We start from the raw sequence: 16007 nt of genomic DNA, 5'->3' as shown, positions 1-16007 counted from the left end.
GTGGTTGCCTCAGAGGAGGGAAAAATAAGTGGGCATTTTGGAGCCTATTGGTTTATAAAAGAAGGCTTGTGGGAATACTTAACTCTTTTTTTTAAAATCAGGGTTATTGAGAAATAATTTGCAACAAAATTCATCCTTTTTAAATGTACAGTTTGATGATTTTTGACAATCTATACAATTATGTAATCACCTAACCACCACCACAATCAAGATATAAAACATATCCTTCACCTTAAAACATTTCCTTGTGCCCCTTTGCCATCAATCCCCTCTCGCAAACCCAGTCCCTGACAGTGATCTGTTTCCTGTCCCTTTAGCGTTGCCTTTTGCAGAAGGTCATATAAATGGAATCATACCATATAAAGCCTTTTGGATCTGACTTCTTTCACTTAGTATAATGCTTTTACATTCATCTGCGCTGTTGGGTGGTATTTTATCATACGGATGTACCACAAATTTTTTATTCATTTACCAGTTGAAGGACATTTGCATTTATTTCCATTTGGGGGCTATTATGAATAAAGCTGCAATAAATGTTGACATACAGGTCTTAGGATAGACATATGTTTTAGTTTTTCTTGCATAAACACATAGGAGGGGGATTGCTGGGTTATATGGTGTGATGGTTAATTTCATGTGTCAGCTTGGCTAGGTGGTTTCCAGTTTGGTCAAACAAGCACTGGCCTGATTGTAACTGTAAGCGTATGTCGTGGATTTAAATCATTAGTCTGTTGATGACATATATGTCTGATTACACCTACAATCAACAAATGAGGTTGCCTTCAGCAATGAGAGGAGTCTTTTCATCTAAACAGTTTGAGTCCTTAAAGGGAGAACTGATGATTTCAGCAGTCAGAGAGAATTTCTATCTCTACTCTAGACAGCCAGCTTCTCCTGGGGTATTAAACATAATCTGCATTGATTTTCCAACTTCCTGTCTGCCCTACCAAATTTGGATTACCAATCCCCATGGCTACATGAGCAAACTCCGGTAATAAATCCTTTAATGTTACAGATGATAGATACAGATATGGCTATAAAGATATAGATATGGATATATAGACATATAGAGATAGATTTAGAGATACAGTTACAGATACAGATATAGAAATAGAGACAGATTTAGAGATACAGATATAGATATAGATATAGATATAGATACAGATATAGATATAGATATATTTATAGATCTGTTGGTTTTATTTCTCTGGAGAACCCTGACTAATACATACGGTAAGTGTATGTTTAATGTCAAAGAAATTGTCAAACTCTTTTCCAAAGTGGATGTAACATTTTGCATTCCCACCAGCAATGCACAGAAGTTTGGGTTAATCCACATCCTTGGCAACATTTGGGATAACTGATCTTTTTTGTTTCAGGCATTCTGGTAGGTGAATAGTGGTATTAATTTGCATTTTCCTAATGTCTAATGGCAGGGAGCATCTTTTCATATGCTTATTTGCCACGGTGAAGTGTTTGTTAAATCTCTTGTCCATAATTTGGGTTATCTTCTTATTGAATAGTAAGAGTTCTTTATTTATTCTGGATACAAGTCATTTTTCAAACATGAGTTTTGCAAGCATTTTTCCCATTCTGTGGCTTGTTTTATGTTCTTTTAACAATGTCTTTTGAAGAGCAGATGTTTGAATTCTGATGAAGAAAAGTTTATCAATTTTTCCCTTTTGGCTTTTTATCATTTTTTTTCCTTTATTCTTTGTGTTTTTTGTGTCTTGTCCAAGAAATTTTTGCCAAACCTACTGCCACAAACTTTTTTTATGTTTTCTTCTAGAAGCTTTGTAATTTTAGCTCTTGTATTTAGGACTGATGATCCATTTTAAGTTAAATTCTGTATTATGGTGTGAGGTAAAAGTCAGGTTTATTTGTTTATAACTATTGTATTTTTGTATGTGAAAGTCCAATTATTCCAGCACTATTTTTTGTAAAAGATTATCCTTTCCTCATTGAATTACCTTGACTTCCCTGCTGCAAATCTATTGACCATATTTGTGTGGATCTATTTCTGGATTCTCTTTTCTGTTCCATTTGCCTACTTATCTATCAGAACACCAATACCTCACTAATTTAATTACTATAACTTTATACTAAGTCCTAAAATCAGATATAAGTCCTCTAACTTTGATGTTCCTTTACAAAATTGTTTTGGCTCTATTAGACTCTTTATTTGAGTATAATTTTGATTTAAAAATAAAGACCACAAAGAAAAGAAAAAGGTAAATCAAGAACTTGAAAAAGAGACTTGCAACACATATAAGCAACAAAGGATCTCTTACCTATAATATATAAAGAACTCCTACATATCAATAAGAAAAATACAAACAATCCCAAAGAAAATCAGATAAAGACCTACAAACATTTAACAAAGAAGGAAATAGCAATTATAAGTAAACATTTAAGTGAAAAAAAGTTCTCAGCCTCTTTGATAATCAGGGAAAAGCAAATTAAAACCAGAATAGGCTGTCAGTTTACAGCTACCAAATTGGGAAAAATTAAGAAATCCAATAATATTAACTGTTGGTGAGGGTGGGAAGCAACCAAAACTCTTACACACTGCTGATCAGAGTGTGATTGATTAAAAACAATAACAACAACAAAAAACATTGAAAACACTTGGCATTATCTACTATAGGTGAACCCTAAAATTTAAAACCCAAATAAGCTAAATAATATATTATTTACTGATACATACATATAAAGAAGAGGTTGGAAGGGAGATTGGATTAGGGAGGGACATACTGAGGGCTTCAAAGTTACTCTTAAGTTCTAATTCCAAAGATGGGTAGCGGGTATAGAAGTATTTCACTAATTGATCATTATTTATATTATCATTATTATTTTAAATGTATATATAAAAAGAGGTTAGACAAAGTAATACTAGGCAAATGTACAAAATTTAGATGAGACGAAATTTAAATTTGTAATCACTACATAGGGGAGGGGCATAAAATTCAAATGTCCAAAATGTCTTGCTGTCTTTCTTCCCGTGTATGTTAGGAAGGGCATTATCTGAAAACCCAAAAGAGAAAAATATGGTCTCCATTCCCTTGCAGCAAGATTTTAATGCTGATCATCTTGCCAGATTAGACTGGTGACCTAGCAGCTTTACAGTTTTGACTTTGTGTTGAAGCATAATAGAGAAAAACGTACAGAGCAAAATGTACCTATCTTAAGTGTACAGCTCAATGAGTTTTTCATATACTAAACAATCTGTGTAATTAGTCCCCAGATTAAGAAACAGAATATAACCCTTACCTCAGAAGCCCCCCTGTGCCTTCCTCGTCGTTACCCCACTCAAGGTAACCACTGCCTGACTTCCAACAGCATGGGTTAGTTTTGTCCCTCTAGTAGCTATGAGTTTAACACCATTGAGAAAGTAACCCATCTGCTTTGGTACAATGGAAACCAGTCATATACCTCCTGATCCCATCTAGACTCTGAGACACCAAAATTAAATTTAAGTCAGTATTTGATGCTAAAGATACATCTTGTCACCTGTACCTATATCAAAAAACCAACAACTTAATATAGTGGCAGGTACCTTCACACACAGCCCACCAGAGGAATTTAAAAAATATTTATTGAGTACTTGCAATATGCCAGGTACTCTGTTAAGTGCTTTACATACATAATCTTATTTTCTCATATATAAATTCCCTTAGAAGTAGGTGCTATAATTATCTCTACTTTTCAAATTAAGATATTGAGATGTTAAACAATTTGACGAAGGTCATACAGATGATAAATTGTTCTCTCTTACTCCTAAGCCCATGCTCTCTCCTAAAGATACTTGGTCTCTCAGTGTGTAGATAAGGAAATCAGAAATAGCTCCTGCATCCCCTGAGTCTATAGGAGCTATCTGATAAGCTGTACTCCTGACCACAGAGAGGGCACATTAATCATTTTAGAGGTCATGTGCAGAGGGAAAACCAAGATTATAGCCCCAAATAATCCTGTTCTACAGGGTTGTCCAGATTCCAGAACATTTCCAGTAATCCTACCCCACAACCCCTACCAACCCCCTCACATCCTCATGAGATGCCTGAAATAAGTAAATTCCCTTTATACCCCAGACACAGCCAAGGATAAACATCTGGAAAAACTGGGTTATTGAGAAATTAGGTTTTCAGTTCTACCCTTCAACCCAAGGCAGCCACCTTCCTGTGGTTCAGAGAACCCTTTTCAGTCTGTTAATATCTTTTATAAAGGAAATTGGGTTTGACTTTCATCTAATGGAAAAATGGCCCCTAACACTTCAATTCTGCAATGACATAACTGAAGGTAATCTCATTATACATTGAAGGCTTATGTTTACTCACTTCTCTCATATGCATTCAAGACTTTACACAGTTGGGTCATGAACTTACGGATTCCTTTTCATTTATTTTCCAGAAACCTACAAATATCAAAAAGGATGAGAGGGAACATCGTCTGGTAAAGTTCCAGCTGACCTGCCCCACTGGCCCCTATTAGCTGATGTTTTGCTACTGCCCACAGAACCTCCATACTCATCCCACTGGAGCTAAAATCTCTGCTGAGCATGGCCCCAAGCACTGGGTTCCACTTTCCAAACCAGAGGGCCCTGCAGTGTTTGGGGCAAAGAAACGAACTGGGACAAAGAAAGGAATTGGGACAATCTTTTTCAACACTTAAGAGTTGAGATAAGCCCAAGTATACCAGGGTGATGAAACATCTTAAAGCATCCATCTGCTTGCTCAGAAAGCAACCTCCTAATCAGTCTATGGGTAGCTGGGAATTTTACATGATCAGGGGCTTTAGAAATGCCCCCAGATGGGAAACCATCCTGACACTTTTAAAGGGATCAGGTTGGTGCCTCTGATCAGCCCCCAGGGTTTTATGTCATACCCCGGATGAATTACTGAAGAGAACCCTATGGAGGAACAAACATAAAGAACAGTAACTACAAATTGCCTCTCATGATAAAGAACGTTTTTATATAAATCATCATTTGAACTCTACCTCCTTTAGAGGTCATTAGTACTGTTTATCAAGTACTTCTGGATGGACCCTTTCCAGCCACATGGTAGAACGGCATTTCCTGCCTCCCTTGTGGTTCCGTGGGGCCATGTGGATCATTCTAGTCACCCAGTTAGGAGCAAGAGATGGTGTCATTTCCAGTTTAAAGCATTTAACGGCGGTGCAGCCAGCAACATCTGAGATGGGAGCAGCTCCATCAGCCTGGGTCTTTGAGTGACCCTGGTAAAACAGGCCTTCTCTCCAACCTGTGATAGACATGTACTGAGAACAAAAAAGAAACCTTTGTGGTTTTGAACTGCTGAAACTTTCAGTTTGTTTGTTAGTGTTTTACAACCTGGCGCATCCCAATTTACACCTCTGCTAGGTGGAAGAGTTCAGCACTGTAATCACTTTACAGATTCATTCATTCCTTTATTCAATAGGTATTTCTGTTTTCTCCAATTCAGTTTTTTTTATCAGTTTTATTTATAATGACAGAACATATTGCATACATTACAAAAGGAGAACAATTACAAATTATAGTGTATCTAGTAGATGGACTATTTTGTAGCCATTAAAATGATGCACGTGAAGACTGCCTAATGATTTGGGGAAATGTTCATAATATAAAGCTAAGATAAATAAGTTTACAACACACAAGTTAACACACATATTTAACAACACACACTACAAACAGTACATCAATGTGTAAACTCATTTGCATATTCACATCAATAAAAATAAATAGAGCCACACAGAAGTTAATGCTTCACCAAAAGTTTAGTATTGGTTATTTCTGAGCTGAAGACTTATGAGTATTTTTCTTTATACTTTTACATATTTTTATATGAATGTGCATTGAATTCTTTTTTTAATTAAGTTTTATTGAGAAATATTCACATACTTTACAATCATCCACAGTGTGCATTCATTACCCCAATCAAGTTTTGAACATTCTCATTACTCCAAAAAAAAATTAAGGAGAATAAAAATACAAATAAAGAAGAACATCCAAAATATCCCATACTCCCCATTCCCTCATTATTCATTTAATTTTTGTTCCCATTTTACTACTCATTTCAAGAGGTATTTCTTGAGCCCCTGCTTTGTACCAGGAATTGTGCCAGCTAAAGGGATATAGAAGTGCACAATGCAGATGTGGTCCTTTGCCCTTCATCTGTGGTGAGAGATATAAAAATATGGGGAGAAAAGAAACCTTATTCATTTAATTATCTTTGCCTGCCAGTTAACCTCTCTGAGGTCTGTTCCTTCATCTGTAAAATACATATAATTCCTACCTTAGAAGGTTTTTGTAAGGATTAGTAACAGTGCCTGACATTTTCGGCAAAGAATATAAAGATAGTGGCAAATAATTTAAATTCTCTGAACATCAGTTCCCATTTTCGCATTATTCCTTATGCTGGGATGTCTTGGTATTTGCGTTTCTTTTTAAAATTTAGTAATCCATAGCAGTTTGTCCTCCAGCTCCCCACAAACTGAGTCCCAGGAGTATGACAAGTTGCCTGGGGTTTTCTGGGAGACAAAGGGTCTTGGAGCTTCTAAGACACCTTCCCACAAACTCTCAAGGTGCCTGTGGTGGGTGGAACTCTGCTGGGTTTCTTTTGTGCATTCAGATCAGCTCAAAGTTGGGGGAGGATGGGAAAGAAAAGATATTTTCAAAGATTTGGTCGTGCCGAGGAACTTGAGATCTGGGAGAGGTGTACCCATGGCCCACATGGTATTTTACAAGCATGGATGAGTCTCCGCGAGTGGGTGTACATGACTCAGGCCATGCCCGAGTGCCTGGGGAGTAGCATGATTTAAAATCTTTCCCCAGCTTCCTCAGTGTCAGACAGAAAGTGAGAAAGGAAGGAGCCTGCACATGGAGGGTGCTTTCTTGAGATAACCATCATCGTCATCTCAAAATAGTCCCTTAACCCTCCCTGAAATGGTGATAACATTTGGGCCGTCTAGAAAACATGCAAAATAGTTTCAAAATTGACTCAATCTTTAAGAGGTAAGAAGCAGTGGAAAAACAAATGCCCAGCACCCACACCGTGGGGAGCTCATCAAAGCCAGGGTGCTGTTGATGAAGAAGCCTGAGGAATGAGCAGGTCAGGGAGGGTGTGAAAACAATCCCTTCAGTTTGGGGAAAGGTTAGGAATATGAGTGTAAGCTGAGATGAAATGTTTGGGCTGAAGATAAATATTTGGGATTCATTCTAACATGAATGGTAATTAAGTCCTTGAGAATGATTGAAAATAACCTAGATTCCAAACATGGAAGGCAGAAGAGGTACAAGGACAGTGTGAAAATCATTGAAATTATTCAGAACCTCAGCCACTCCTTAGGTGCTTCTAGAAAACAAGCCAAGAAATTTAAAGGGGAGTACTGAGGCTTGTGCCTGTCTTCTGTTTTAGCCATTAAAAGCTCAAATATGTGAGTACTACCAATACAATATATCATAAAAATTAAGAGCACTAGGTTTTAGAAATCAGATAGAAGAGGATTTGCATCCCATTTCCAAAAATTACTAGATATAGGACCTTGGGCAAATAATTTAATCTCTGAGTTTCAATTACTTCATCTATTAAAAATATGAGATAATACTAGTATCTACAACCAATGGTTACTTATGAGAATTAAGTTAGATAGCACATACATGCCATCTGTGATAGACTGAATTCTAGTTTGGACATTTTCTTGGCTTTGATCCACATTCTGGTGTGTGTGGACTCATTGTAAATGAGATTGCTCCAAGATGTTACTTCTCTTAGGGTGTGGCCCAACTAAATCAGGTGGGGCTTTAAGCTGGATTACTGGAGTCCTTCATAAGAAGTGTGGAAGTCAGATGGAAAAAGAAGTCAGAGAGGCTGCCATGTGCTTTGCCATGTGACAGAAAAGCCAAGGACCAAGGATCACCAGCAGCCAGCCCCAGAATACAGCTGCTGCTGTCTCAATTTTTGGACTTCTCTTAGCCTCAAAACCGTGAGCCAATAAATTCCCATTGTTCAAGCCAACTCGTTGTATGATATTTGTTTTAGCAGCTAGGAAATGAAAACACTGTCCAATGCCTCACAAAGACAATACATAAAAACACTGTGATTATGATTATAAGAGAAAGACAGGGAGGTGTCCAACAAAAATCCAGAGTACACAGTTGTTTCTGGGAAGTGGCTGCCCAGCTAGGGACTACATTTCCTGAGATTCTTTGCATATAAGTGGTCATGGGACCAAGTTCTGGCCAGTGAAATGGTGAGCAGAAGAGATTTGCACCACTTCCAGGCCTGACCCAGGAAAGCCTGCCATTCAGTGCTCCTCCAATATTTTATCCTTGTAACGAGCTGGAAGGGAGGTGCCCTCCAGGATAGTCTGGAAAAACATGAGTTGGATATAGCAAAGCCTACAAAACCTGGGTGCTAGAATTACTGTATGGAGGATGGGCACCCACTTATGTGAGCAAGAAATAAATTCTGATTGTTTCAGTGCTATTATGCATGTGGAGGTCTATTTGTTGCAGCAGCTAACCTAACCTAATAGATTTTATATTTCAGTTACACGGCACTTGAGAGTCATGCATCTATCTAAGAGGCACTGGTGGATAATAGTACCACTGTAGTGCCTACATGCCCCACTTCTATACTGGTCAGGGCATTAAATACTCAGAGATTATATCCTTTACAGGAATATTTTTGGAGGGAGAGGAGAAGTTGATAGTACTTAAGTTAGATAGCACAGGCTTTTAATACTATACTGTAGGAAAGGAAAGTCAGGTGTGAAAAGGAGTATAGGAGGTTGGAATCTACAGAAATGTGGCCAGTAAGGAATTCTAGTAGCCATGTGCCAGAAGGACTTTTAAAAACACAGATGTCTAATATTCATTTTTCAGTTATTTGCATTGCTTCAATGTAAACCCTCCCCCTTTCCCCCCAAGTTTCAACAACTCTGTTATGTACATACACACATGTTAAGAGAAAATAAATGCAGCCACACAGAAATAGCAGTCCTACCTACCTGTGCTGTTTTGAATCTGTCATGTGCCCCAATCCATCCTGTTCTTCTAATCCATTCCTGTGGGTACAGACCTATTGTGGGTGGGACATTCTGATTAGGTTGTTTCCATGGAGATGTGACCCTGCCCATTCAAGGTGGGTCTTAATCCCCTTGCTGGAGTCCTCTATGAGAGGATAAAAGGCAGATGAATCTCAGAGCACAGAGAGACATTTTGGATAGATCTTTTGGAGACAGCCATTGAAACCAGAACTAGGAGAAAAGCTAAGAGATGAAATCCAGAATTTGCCCCAGAGAAGCTAAGAGAGGACGAAGAGATGCTTAGAAAGAAAAAGCCCTGGGAGAAGCAAGAAGGACCCACAGAAACCAAGGGAGAGAGAGGGAAAAAGAGAGAGAGGGAAATGCCTAGAGACATTTTGGAGAGGGCTTAGAGAGAAGAGAAGAGGGGAGAGAAGGACCAGTAGATGTTACCAAGTGCCTTCCCATGAGACAGAGGAACCCCGGCTGCCAGCTGCCTTTCTTCAGAAAAGATATCCTCTTGTTGACGCCTTAATTTGGACATTTTCACAGCCTAAAAACTGTAAATTGTAACTTAATAAATCCCCACTGTGAAAGCCAATCCATTTCTGGTATATTGCATTTCAGCAGCTTTAAGAAATCATAACACCACCCTGGACCACCAGCAACTGACTAACTTTAGGAATAAAATGGGGGTGGGGAGAGGACGTTGACATTTTGCTCAGATTTTCCGAATTACTGACTTGTATTGCAGGTGTAAGAATAAGGTAGCTATATTCAGTGTAACAATATATATTATTCATCCCTAAAATTGACACGGACACTTTTCTGTAAGATATAGCTCAGAAGCTTTGGAAAGCTAAAATTTAACCTTGGTATTAACTTAGATATGGGCTCAGGGAAGTCTTACTAAAATATGAGTCTAACTAAAAAAGACAAAATCTAATTAACTGTATTGTGCCCAAGAGGGAGGGTAATGGTAAACATGAAATCTGATGGTGTGTAGGTAGGAGGGAGGGATATAAAAAAATGAGGGATATAAAAAAATTAATGTCAGTGTATATTTATCACTGTTCAGATAGAAAGATCCTGGGTCTAGTAGACAAGATCTTTCTACTCACTAGAAAGTTCTCCTCCATTATGGGAGAGCAATGTTTTATTAGAGCACACCAGGCCCATGAAAAGCATATCCCATAAATCAGCTCATTCATTTTAGCAGCCTTTGTAATGGCAAAAGATTGTAAACAATAGAAATGTCCATCAAATTATGTTGTATCCATACAGTGAAAAGATTAGGCATTTCTGAAGGGATTGATGTGGAAAGATGTTCATGATATAATGATAAGAGAAAAAAGCAAGGCACATAACATTGTGTCTAGGGTACAACCATACACACATATAAAAGGTGATGGAAGGAATATACACACATGTGCTTGTTTGTACACATACAGACTATCTCCAGAGGGAAGCACAAGAAATTCGTTACTGTGGATAGAAACTGGACAACTGAGGACATGGGTGGGAGAGTGATTCTGTTTCCACTGTATGCCCTTTATTTGCAATGTTTAGCATGTGGATGTTTATTATTATTATTCAAAAATAGTAATAAATAGTGCATAAAAAGACGGAACAGATGATCAGTTTTTTAACTTTAGTGAAGCCTGCTACACACACACATACACACACAGAAAATAAAGAACAATGAAGGGGTAAATAAAATTGGATGTATTTTTTTTAATCCATTTCTTCTGAAGCTTTACCAAGGCCCCTTCTAAAATTGTAATTGACTTCATATGCACATCTGTCCACAGGGAGAAAATGGGCTGACCAGTGAACTGCCTTCTGGCCCACTTGAGGTTATATTTCTCATTCTAAATTGATAATCTCCTCTTGGGAGATTGATTATTATTATTATTATGTTTCTCTGTGTCTAACCAAAATATTTAGAGGGACGCCAAAAGATTTGAATCTAAATTCTATCAGGCCTGTAGATCTAATTTCCAGTTTATAGGAAGTATGGGGGATAGAGGAACACACTGATAGACACCTTGAAGATACAGTCAGCAAAATTTGGAATGTAGTATTTTCCACTGGGCAAATAACCTGGTTTCTTCACCAAATAAATGGTCTGTTTAAAGGGGGAGAAGGGAAAACTAATATGAATTAAAATCGACTTAAGAGAAATAAATTAAAAAAAAAAAAAAAAAATATATATATATATATATATATATATATATATATATATCTAGGCAGTGCAACTCCAACCAGAAGACCAGATCCTGGGCACAGGATTTTCCCATGAGGGGCTGCTGGTGAAGTCCATAGGCCCCACTCCCCACAGGCCCTGCCCCCCATGGGCCATCTCTAGCTAGTCTGATTTCAACACCATGCACTGAAGGGACAGTTAATCAGAGAAGAAGAGACAGGGTTGCCCAGAATCACCACACCCTGAAGCCAGTGACCCCACCTGCTCTGGGATCTTTCTTTGCTTTGCCAGGTGTCTGTGCTCCCTGTGGAAAGGGAGCTCACCCTTCCTCCTGGGGAGCCCAGGCCATTTCCGGGAGGAAGGGGAAAAGTGCTTGTCAACATCCAGTGGGTCTGTACCTCAGTGGAGGGATGGAAATATTAGCAAAACTGCTGTAATAAACCAAAAGTTGTGGCTATTTTAAAGAACATGTCAATAAAAATGATTTCATCAGCTCTGGGCTCCGGAGACGTGATTTACACAAGGAAGCCTCCCGAGGTGATGGGAACTCATATTTAATAAATGATAGGGAGTAGGTTTATTCTGACCTGTGACCGTGAGTCACCATAGTTGAAGCTGTATGACAAATACCATCAGAAACAGACGGATGACCTTGTCCATGGGACTTTTTCTTTCAGGGAAAACCAAGGATGTGTCCTACCCATGGAAATGACCCAAAGCCTCCAGTCAGATCAGGGAGTGATGTGTGGGGCTGTAAACCTAGAGGGTCTGATCAAATCGCCACCGTGGCCCCTCTCTCCACAAAGGTAGGTGACTCAGCGTGCTTGGAAACCTGGTAGGAGTTACAGCATTTAATTCTGACTAAAACTGAGCTGCGGTGGAGGAGGAGGGAAAATTGCTTTTTAAAAACTTCTGTAACCTTGTGATTCCTGCTGTCACTAATAATACTACAACTTAATAACAGGCTGCTTTTTATATCAAATTTCTTTTCACTGTGACTCCACACCTCTCCCAAAATGAAATGACAAAACTGTTTAATGTCAAGCAGAAAATGTATGATGCATTGGGTCATGGACCAGGGGAACTAAAGAGGAAGTCAATCCGAGTCCCCACAGGGGTGGGAGTGACAGGGAATCAACTGCCCAAGGCCACCCCAGATGGACACTCGCCTTCTAGAGTCTATGGGCTGCACAGAACACAGCTCAGGAGGACTTTAGAGATGGCTTCCCGCCACTGTGGGCTTGCTGAAACCTTCTTTCTTCTCTTCTCTTCTCTTCTCTTCTCTTCTCTTCTCTTCTCTTCTCTTCTCTTTTCTCTCTTCTCTTCTCTTCTCTTCTCATCTCTTCTCTCTTCTCTTTTCTTCTCCTCCATGTGTTCTGCACTTCTGCTTCTTTTATATAAACAAGAAAAATCTATGGAAAAATGTACAAGAAACTGATAACATTGATTGTTTCCAGGGAAGGAGATTCTTGTATGTTCTGAAGTTTGAACCAAGTCAATCTATTACCTATCCAAGTTATAATAGGTAATAAGGACAGAAACAGAATGTTTCTCACCTAATGAGAACAAGGAAACAGTGGCCTCTGCCTTGGAAGTAATGAATGGAATATTATAAGTGACTTTATCTGTTAGCAAAGGAAACACAGAAGAGAATCGCAATGGGAAGTTTTACAAACTACACACATACAGACACACGCACACAACACTGCTTCCAATCCCCCCCCCACACACACACACAACACTGCTTCCAATCCATGGCAGGGTAAAGAGGCTTTAGTTTTGAGACTCATCATGTAAAATTTTAATAATGTTTCCATCTTAATAATCATAAAACCAACACATACCAAATGTAGAAAGTATTGAAAAGTATTTTAAAAATAAAATTACCTTTAATCCTACCATCAGAAGTACCCACCTCAACTACCTGCCCTGCCTAGAAAGGGTATCCAATTGAACTTCATTATACAATTGACCCAAGAAGACATAAGCCCTTATAAAATCTGCCAACATAAATCCATCACTTTCCATTCTTAGTATTTTCCATTTAAGATCTTTCAACAAATAGGACAACAATTTGGGGGCCCTCTTGTTGTAGTCAGATACCTGATTTCTGTGGTGTGGAAGATTCTTTAGGATCCCCTCCTAGTGGATATTTGCTTTGCCTAATTTAGATGGACTGAGATTGTGTTTGTCCAGAAAAGGGGATATCAGATTCTCCATGGCCCACTACTCTTGGAGAAGATCAAACCTAAGCAAGGACATCTGCCTCCCTGTGCCATCACTTTAATATCCACTCAACAATCCCTCCAAAGAAATAAAAATTCAACTTGTTTTACTGCACTGAATTTCTTAAGGTAAATTTCTTTTGGAGGGCTACAGCAAAGTAAAGGGCTAAAGTAAATTCAGAGATACCACAGACATCCTTTAGCACTGCTTCAAGGTAGAGACCCCAATATGCCACGTTTACATCATGTACACATTAGACTCACTTTCCTTTTTACCATGATCTGATAGAGAGCCCCTATAAAAAGCAAGATTTTGGAGTCAACTAGACTGTGATTCAGTGATGGTTCTATCAGTTATTTAACTGGGACATTGGGCAAGATTTTTAACCCAAATCTCTATTTCCTCATCTATGAGATAAGGATAAAAATACCTTCCTCAAGGAGTTTTTCTTTTTTTTTAATCAATCATAAACACATCAGCACATTTAATTTATAGCATTTAACAGTTAACAAAGTGCCTTTCTAAACATTTCTGCATTTGGTCCTATGATTACAACTTCCATATACAACTAATAAACATAACAGACCATTAATTGAGTGCATCTTATATGTCTTAAGCCATATTATTTTAAGCTTTACAACAAGTCTACTAGTTAGATACTATTTTCACCACTTTGCAGATAAGGAAATTGGGGCTCAGGGTGGTTAAACAATTTGCCCAAATTTGCACAACTGGAGCTGGGGTTCAGCCCAAGTTTCCTTTACTAGAAAATAGGATGTCTCAGATCAGTTACCAATATCTAACATAAGTCCTCAAAAATCAAGAGTCCACAGATTGTTGTTTAACTTGAAGCCCTACCTCATTTTAAATCTGTTATCACTTCAATTACTCTTGGAACATTATTTGATCTTCTTATTATAGGACACATAACAAATATCTTCACTCAGCTTCTTGTGACATAAAAACAAAGGAAGAAGAAGGCACAACTTGGGCTCACTTGCTGAACTTCTGCTTTCATAGCTGACAACTCAACAGGGTCTTCAGATACCTCCTTATGGAATGGAGTGAAGTAAGGCAAAAAGAATGGAATCAAAGATCAGTGAACACTACCATAAGTTTTACCCTTGGGAAGACGGTTGCTGCAAAGGAGAGGCTAGGCCTCCCTGTATTTGTGCCTAAGAGTCTCCTCCTGAATGCCTCTTTGTTGCTCAGATGTGGCCCTCTCTCTCTGGCTAAGCCAACTTGAAAGGTGAAATCACTGCCCTCCCCCCTACGTGGGATCAGACACCCAGGGAAGTGAATCTCCCTGGCAACGTGGAATATGACTCCCGGGGAGGAATGTAGACCCGGCATCGTGGGATGGAGAACATCTTCTTGACCAAAAGGGGGATGTGAAAGGAAATGAAATAAGCTTCAGTGGCAGAGAGATTCCAAAACGAGCCGAGAGATCACTCTGGTGGGCACTCTTACACACACTTTAGACAATCTTTTTTAGGTTCTAAAGAATTGGGGTAGCTGGTGGTGGATACCTGAAACTATTAAACTACAACCCAGAACCCATGAATCTCGAAGACAGTTGTATAAAAATGTAGCTTATGAGGGGTGACAGTGGGATTGGGAATGCCATAAGGACCAAACTCCACTTTGTCTAGTTTATGGATGGATGTGTAGAAAAGTAGGGGAAGCAAACAAACAGACAAAGGTACCCAGTGTTCTTTTTTACTTCAATTGCTCTTTTTCACTCTAATTATTATTCTTGTTATTTTTGTGTGTGTGCTAATGAAGGTGTCAGGGATTGATTTAGGTGATGAATGTACAACTATGTAATGGTACTGTAAACAATCGAAAGTACAATTTGTTTTGTATGACTGCGTGGTATGTGAATATATCTCAATAAAATGATGATTTAAAAAAAAAAATAAAAAAAAAAAAGATAAGGTATGCAAAAATTATTTTGTAAACCTTAAAGCATCCTACAGGCATTAAGGATTACTGTCACATAATAGAAAATTAAATATATCTTTATTTTTATGGCACCTGACTTAAAAACAAAATAAAACAAAACCCCAACAGGGAATAAAAGTACTCTGTTAGGTAAAAAAAAAAAAAAAAAAAAAAAAAAAGATCAGTGAACAAAGTACTTGATGTTGCTTGAATGATGCAATAATTATGAAGCTAGCCCTGTCAGCCAATCAGCTTTCATCTTATTTGACTTCTCAACAGCATTCAGTCAACCACTCCCTCCTTGAGAGACTGCTCTCCTGCCTTTGACAGCTCCACTCTCTCTTGCTCTACCTCTCACATCACTGACTTTCCTTCAAAGTTTTGTTTTTGGCTTCTTGTCCCATATGCTTTTTTTTTTTTTATGTTTATAAACAAAGCTGATTTATTTTCTGCCATTCTTTAAGTAGGCAAGTTAAGCTGTACAATAAGAAAGAACAAAAGAAAAATTAAATATAGTATGCAATAACAAATTAATCATGATGTTTTTGAAACATTTAAAAGAATAAACATTGACACTGATCATGTGCAGTAATTTTACAAAATTTGCCAT

The sequence above is a fragment of the Choloepus didactylus genome, chromosome 3 (genome assembly GCF_015220235.1).
Source record: "Choloepus didactylus isolate mChoDid1 chromosome 3, mChoDid1.pri, whole genome shotgun sequence".
Classification (NCBI taxonomy): Eukaryota; Metazoa; Chordata; class Mammalia; order Pilosa; family Megalonychidae; genus Choloepus; species Choloepus didactylus.
Note: the sequence above shows the minus strand (reverse complement) of the source record.